The sequence below is a fragment of the Alligator sinensis genome, unplaced genomic scaffold (assembly GCF_000455745.1).
Source record: "Alligator sinensis unplaced genomic scaffold, ASM45574v1 scaffold395_1, whole genome shotgun sequence".
NCBI lineage: Eukaryota > Metazoa > Chordata > Crocodylia > Alligatoridae > Alligator > Alligator sinensis.
In genome coordinates this window covers 318,566-325,466 of record NW_005842232.1, presented here as the reverse complement: position 1 = coordinate 325,466, position 6,901 = coordinate 318,566, and the positions used below count along the sequence as shown (strand labels likewise).

Genomic DNA, 6,901 nt, shown 5'->3' with positions numbered 1-6,901 from the left:
TGCCGAGTGGGTGCACGCAGGTTTGTGTGTGCAGAGCTAGATTGCAAACTGTTTGCAAGTGTCACAAACTGCAGTTACCTAGATGCATCCTTGGGTTTTAGGCATACAAAATGAAATTGGATTTAGCCCTTTAAATCTGCTCTAATTATACATTAGTACTGTGGGAAGTGAAAGGAAATTGTGAGAGGTAGCTGAGGTCTTGTATTGAGTTATATAGCATTGTGCAGAGCTATTATTCCACATGCCTTGCTCCACATGCCTTTTGTGAGTCTAATGATATTTAACAGAGGATATCTGAGGTACAGAGTGCTTTGCCTGATCCATCCTGCCATATGATTTAGTGAGCTGGATTTTCATTTATATTAGGTCCCATTAAGCTTTTCTGAAAGCATAAATAGGTCTGAAAAGGAAGTGGGGTTGGGGACTCAGCTTTAAAAGGGAATACCCCTGGAAGCAGGTGGTCTTTGTGGCTGGAATAAATGTGGTATCTGTATATATTGTCTTTACACTGTCCCAGCTCCTGATATTGAACATATTTCAATGGTAGGCCAGAGTAGAAGTAAGAGGTAAGCCAGCAAAATATTTGAAATACTTGCAATACATCTGTTTTCCACTTACCTGCTGTGGTGGATGCTCTAAAATGCATGAAAGGCTGAGTAAGCTGCAAACTATGAGGAGTGTATGCCTCCATCCACTTGCATTACAAAACAAAGGGGCAGGAACTGAGACCTGCAAGTTGGAATTCCATGTCTACCTCTTGTGATTTCCACCCACTCCTCCACCCCTTTCATTTTAAGCCCCATCTTACAGAAGTATTATAGGGATAAGGAGAAAATTTACCCCCTTCTTCCCTGTCCTAGTGTGTCTGTTGCAAGACACTTGAAAGAAGATACAGCCAAAATGTCTAATAGATCATGGCCTGGGGCATAATCTGCTGTTCACCAGCCAGCGAACTTGAAAGGAGAACAGACTGGGACAAGCCAATTGTAGAAAAAACAATTCTTTATAATTGATTAATCTATGATTGGAACTTTTTAAATAAATCAGTGAGAGCAAACAGTACATAAAGGAATCTGTGAAACAAGGGACATTTGACCAAGCAAAGCTGTGACTGTACAGGCTTCAGAGGCAGGGCAAAGAGTTCTTTCAACAAAAGGGGCAGGCGCCCCTTCACAAAGACTAATTCACCAACCATAATGGCTAGGGGCAGACATTCAAAAAGTCTGAGCCTGAATTGATTTAATCTTTGCAGGTTAGTCTAACCTAGCTAGGCTGAACTTGTTTGTAACTGTACAGACATTCCCTTTGCACTGAGAAAATGCAGGCACGTGCCTGCAGTGGCTTAGGCTAGAAGCCAGGGGGTGCTGAGCGAGGGGGGTGTGGCCAGGCCCTGGCAAGATGCACTGATTAGGGAGGGATCCCCGCCTCACTGCTCCTGACCAGCCCAGTAGGGAGCTGATAACAGCATTTAATACCCCATCAAGAAAACAAAAGCCTCTTTCATTAGTTCAAGCTCTTAAACAACTTTTCCCAAGGAAGGAATGGAGGGACATTACCAGCTGAACTGTTGATTAGCTCCAAAAAGTCCTAAGCGGACACTGTCCTGTCTGTCTTTGTCCTGTCTGCCTTACACAGACACCTCTCAGCATTAACTAGCATACCACATGCTGGCTACATTCCGTGCTATGGTGGGGTGGGGGTAATCCCTGATTGAGCAGGGCGTGGCAGGGGGGAGGGGAGGGAGTAGGGGAGCATGGGGAAGCCAGACAGACCCTTCTGTGCCTGCAGTCTCTGCCAGAGCTCCAGCCAGGGAGCGGAGAGGTAGAGCCAGCTCTGCTGTGGAGCAGACAGCCCTGCCCAGGGCTGCAAGGGATACTGGGGAACTCAGGTTTAAGTTAAACCAGGAAGGGGTCTGGGACAGACATTGCATAAACTGATTTGACCCAAATCAGTTAAGTTTGATACTACCTTCAACCAGGTTTATCTCAAACTGGTTTCAGCCATTTTCAAACTGGTCTATGTGCACTGGACCTCTGTTCTGTTACAGATTTAAATCAGTTTCTGATCACTTAAACCGGTTTATGTGTAATGTTTGTCCCTAGCCATGGTGATCCTGAGATACATGTGCAATGGCCTGGATGGCTTCATGTGGAAGCATGAGACCCCATTGCCTCTGTGGCACTGGCCCTTTAGGGAATGGGCTTCACCCAGAAGGTGGGGATGGAGGCAGCTTCAGTAGAAAAGGCAATACAGCCCCTGGATGCATTATCTTTTCCATGGCCTCCATGCTAAGTAGTCTCCCCTCCATGGAGACCTGGTGCTATCTTCTTCTGAAAAGTCCTACTATCACAGCTCCATCTGCGCTATACCATCAGGAAGGAGGTCTCTGAGCACCAGAACCAATGCAGAGTACTGGCACTTTAATCACTGGGTTTAGCCCCTTGTGAATCATTTAGGTTCCTGTGTGTGGGGGCAGAAGAGACAATGCCTTTCATAAATGTCCCAGGTTTAAGTCCCTCTGCTGACTGAGAAATTGAAACGTCCACCTTCTGGGTGAATGCTCTAACTGTGCAGATTGTAAGGTTTTCAAGTGTGGCCTATTCTCAGTCCATTCTGTTGCAGTTGTTAAATTTTGTAAGGCATAATTAAATGTTGCTCAAACAAGACAGCAAATGACTCCAGTCTTTTGTTTTCAGCATCCCTGTTGCAGATGACCTGCAGAGACCAATGGCTGAGCATGAAACAGAGGTGGCAGAGGGCATTCATGCATAGAAACCTGCACCAAAAAAACAAAAGGTGCTATTGCTGGCTTTTGAATTTTCTGAAATGTAACTCCCTTCATATTCAGACATAATGCCTATTGTGCAACCCAGGTGTTAGATATGTGACCCTCACCAATTTTTTCTGATAAGATGAACTTAAAGGAGAGTGTACTGACTGCAAAACTATTTGTGACATTCCAATAAGATCCTCCCAATGCTGGATAGCCCATATTAGTGCTAAATACTCTTTTTCACAAACAACCCATTGCTGCTTAGAAGTGGTTAACATACAAGAAGTATATGCAACAGGGTGTAATTTGTTACTTGCCAGATCCTCTTGCAGGAAGACAGCTCCAATTGCTTTTTCAGCACAGGAAATTTGTGTAACAAAAGGATGGCCAGGGACCAGATAAGTGAAGGCGGGGACACTCACCATGTCAGTCTTAAGCTGGGCAAAAGCAGCTTTCTGCTCACGGCCCTACTCTCAGTCTCTCTCTCCAACAGTTCTCTGAAGTCCCCACACTCTTTTCTGGGTCTTGACATTCATCCTATGGGACTCCCTTTAACTTTCAGCTTTTCTTTCCCTTTGACAGACCCTTTTATCTCTGATGACAGTGATTTAGCCGTATATTTCCTGGGCTGCAGGCTTCACAATTCATGCTCATCAGTGGCCCTTTCTGGCCTTGGTTTCTGTAAACCAGTCCAGCAAAGCTACTGCCTCTGCAACCTGGTTTTACGTTGGCTAAAAGACCTTCAAAACCACGTCTGCAAAAAAACAGGCACCTCTGATAAGACCCATTTTTCCCCCCATCGGAGAAAGATGTGGGTCCCTGTCCATGCTGCCATGCATACTTCAAAATCTTAGTGTAAAGCAAGTATTTGCATACCCTAGAATGCCCCATATCAGGTGGTTAATCTGCCCACCTAGGAAATGCTGGCTCAGATCCTCAGATAGTAGATGGAATTGAAGTCAAGACTCCCATACCTTGGGCTCTAGCCACTGGGCAGCAGTGATGTTTTTGTTTCCCCCTGCTGTGTTTTGTGAGAAAGGCCTTATGCAATCTCATGAAGTTGTATGTATGAGATATATGGCACTTCAGCTATTTGTCATTGTCTACCTTAGGCAGTTCCCTGCTCAGTATGCTGGATTTTGGATCATATTCTTAGGCACCTATTTCTGTCCAGGCATTGCAAAGAGGTTTAAGCACCAATTCAGGGCTGTGGATTCTGCTTAAAACAGTAAATGTAACAAGTACTACATAAAGCCCATGGTATAGGGTAGGTTTTGTATTGGGTTGCACTCTGACCAAATCAACTGCCTTTTTGGATTGCTTGTATGATATAGCTTTGACTAAGCATGACCCTTTGACTAACCACGACCCTCTGGTTTTCAAACAATTGTTAAGACAGCAGTCATTTTTTCTCATCTGAAGTTTGAGTGTTTGTGGCTTTTAAATTTTACTGGGGAGTCATGGTGTGAATAATTTAAAAAATCAAAAGTACCCACACTCAGTGTACAAAGAAAAGAGAAAGTAGGCTTTTTGATGTTGTGTAATATTAGGCACTTGATGTATGTAGAAAGACAGCCAGAAAAAATGTACCTCAATGTTTGTACAGCTTTCTTTTTTTTTGATAGTGATCTACTGCAGTCTAGGCAGAAGCAAAACCCTCTTCATATACTTCATGTAAAGCAAGATTTCTCAAATGTGACTCAAGATTTGGGGTTCCTCAGTTGTTGGGTGCCCAACCTAGAACACCCTAAATGGGCCTAGCATGTTGAACTCATCCCATTAAAATCAGTACCCTTTAATGTGCCTCAAATTAGGCAACTAAAAATGTGACATTTCAAATCATTTTGACTCTAACTTTTGTATGTTTTCCCTTAGGCTTGTTTCATGTGGTTGTCACAAAGAGTTGCTATAGGATCTGCAAAGATTATGCTGTAGGAGAAGAGTTGTAGGTCTCATACATAAAATATGTTATATATGCACACATGCATACTTAGCTGTACAATGTTAGGAATCCCATTAACGAGAATAGAGCAATTCAAATACTTAGTTATGCACGTTAGGGTTTTCAGACTGAGGTTTCAGTTTCTTCCAGAGGCCCATAGAAACTCATCAACTATTGTTTTAGCTAGCACACAGCTCCAGTCTGTGTTGACTTTTGTGTTTGTGCACCCAACACCTTTAGCAGGGGTCATCCCTAGGCCAGAGTGAATCCAGTCAATTATTTTTAAAAGTGTGCATAAAGTCCTCTCTCGTCGTGATTCAAGTACAAATGAGAAAAAGTTTGGTCAAAAAACAGTTATGCATGGAATCAGCTTTTTAAGCAAGGGAGCTAATATGAGCTAATGTGTGCTAATGTGTGCAAAAGTCTTCAACTCATGATAAGCAATATATCTTTTTTTTTTTGGCCACTGGGGATTAGGCATGGTGCTTATCCAGACAAGGAAGACAGGTACTATGTACCCCAGTAATTTCAAAACACTTAGGTAGGGGACAGACATTCAAAAAGCTGGGGGAAAGCCCTTCTCATCCCACAGTTGGCACTTCCAGGTGCAGCCTCCTGGAGCCGGCATCAGGCTGCCCTGTATGTCCACCGCATCACCACCACCTCTGGCTGCCCCACGGGGCAGCAGTGGCAACAGAGCAGACACAGGGCAGTCTATGCCACGGTTCTAGCAATACGTTGCCCTTCTAGTAAATTGATGCTTACTCTGTATGATTTGGAAAAGGACTATGTTCACAGAAAGCTGTGAGAAGGACTGTAATGCCTTTTTTTCATTTTTGCCCATCTTTTAGCTTTAGCTCAGTGCATACTGGGACAGGCCTTCTGTCTTCATAGTTGTCCACACATTGTAGGCATGTTCAATGCAATGGACAATTCCTTTAATCCTAAAACATAATGCATTACTTTTGTAATATACAACATATATTCCAAGTGGTATCTCTTAGTCACAGCATCACTGTTGCTGTTTCACACCATGTGGCAAAAAGAGGAAAGCATTGCCTTCTTTTTTCCCTTCCCTGTTTGCACAGGAGATGGAAGCCAGACTGGAATTCTAGTGCTACAGCTAGGGGTGACAAAGCAGAGAAACCTATAATTACAATAAACTAGCCTTACCCTTTACTCAAAGAATTAATTTTAATGTGGTAAATCTAGTCAGATAGGCATAAAGTAAGATCCTGCACCTATTTAAGGCAATGGTAATCCATTATTTTGTTGTTCATAAAATACAAACAGTATGGGCAGGCAGTATGCACATGATACGGCCTAAAAATAGGAACCTAATGTAAACACATGTTCACCGTTCACAAAGTGGTATGTCTTGTGATTAGCATGGCCATTTCAAAATATTTCCTGTTGTGATGCTATAAACATTAAGATGTTTTTTGTCTGATGAGTTGCTACATGCCTTCTGTTTTCTGTGATGCTTGAAAAGGGAGAGTAGTTTTCTATTGCCCTGTAGCTGGGAAGTAAAATAATTTATTGTGTTTGTTTGTAATGTCATCCATCTCGTTGCATCACAGAATGCTTTAAAATCAACTGTAGTTTGCAAAAGTATCTATTATAGTATATCTTAGTATATCTATAAATGTAGGAGGGATAGAAAGCTTGAACTGAGGGAACAACACATGCATATTGTTTTTGATACTCTTCTATAAAAGTTTCAGAGAATTGAAAGGGGAAGAAAGAGGAACTTGAGCTGAACAGTAAATTTAACTTTTTAAAACTTTCTTCTTTTCATGTGAGGAAGTGATTTTAATCAGCACATCCTTTTATCTTTGGTATCTAACATGTCTGCTTGCTCCGGCATTGCTTACCTGAGCAGCTGACAGCTGGTTCTAGAAAAGATTTTAATAACAAATGAGATTTCCTTCCCAGATTCTTTCATAAAATGTAAAAAATTGCTTAAACAGAAACAAAAATTAAACAAATGTCTTTTTAAAGACTGAAATTCTGCTTTCCTATTCTTCCTCAGTGTGTATGCATCAAAGAGAGAGGGAGGAAGCAGCCTAAAGCTGTTCTCCTGAAATTCACATTGACTAAATGTTTTCATTAAGGGACATTGGTTGACATTTTTCAGTCCTCTAAGAGATTCAGATTTACATCTTCTATTACACATAATTCCTTTC

The 6,901-nt window shown here is 42.2% G+C and overlaps 1 protein-coding gene across 4 annotated transcripts in view; it reads left to right on the top strand.

Moving 5' to 3' along the window:
- LOC102385934 (P2Y purinoceptor 8-like) overlaps positions 1 to 6,901 on the top strand; it is a 53,107-nt gene that overhangs the window by 12,666 nt on the left and 33,540 nt on the right. For 2 of the 4 annotated variants that reach the window (XM_025208496.1, XM_025208497.1), the window contains exon 2: positions 2,697 to 2,796. The exons of the other annotated variants lie outside the window; for them this stretch is intronic. The gene's annotated coding sequence lies outside the window, so the exon portion shown is untranslated. The remainder of the gene's footprint in view (positions 1 to 2,696; positions 2,797 to 6,901) is intronic. 4 annotated transcript variants of the gene reach the window in all.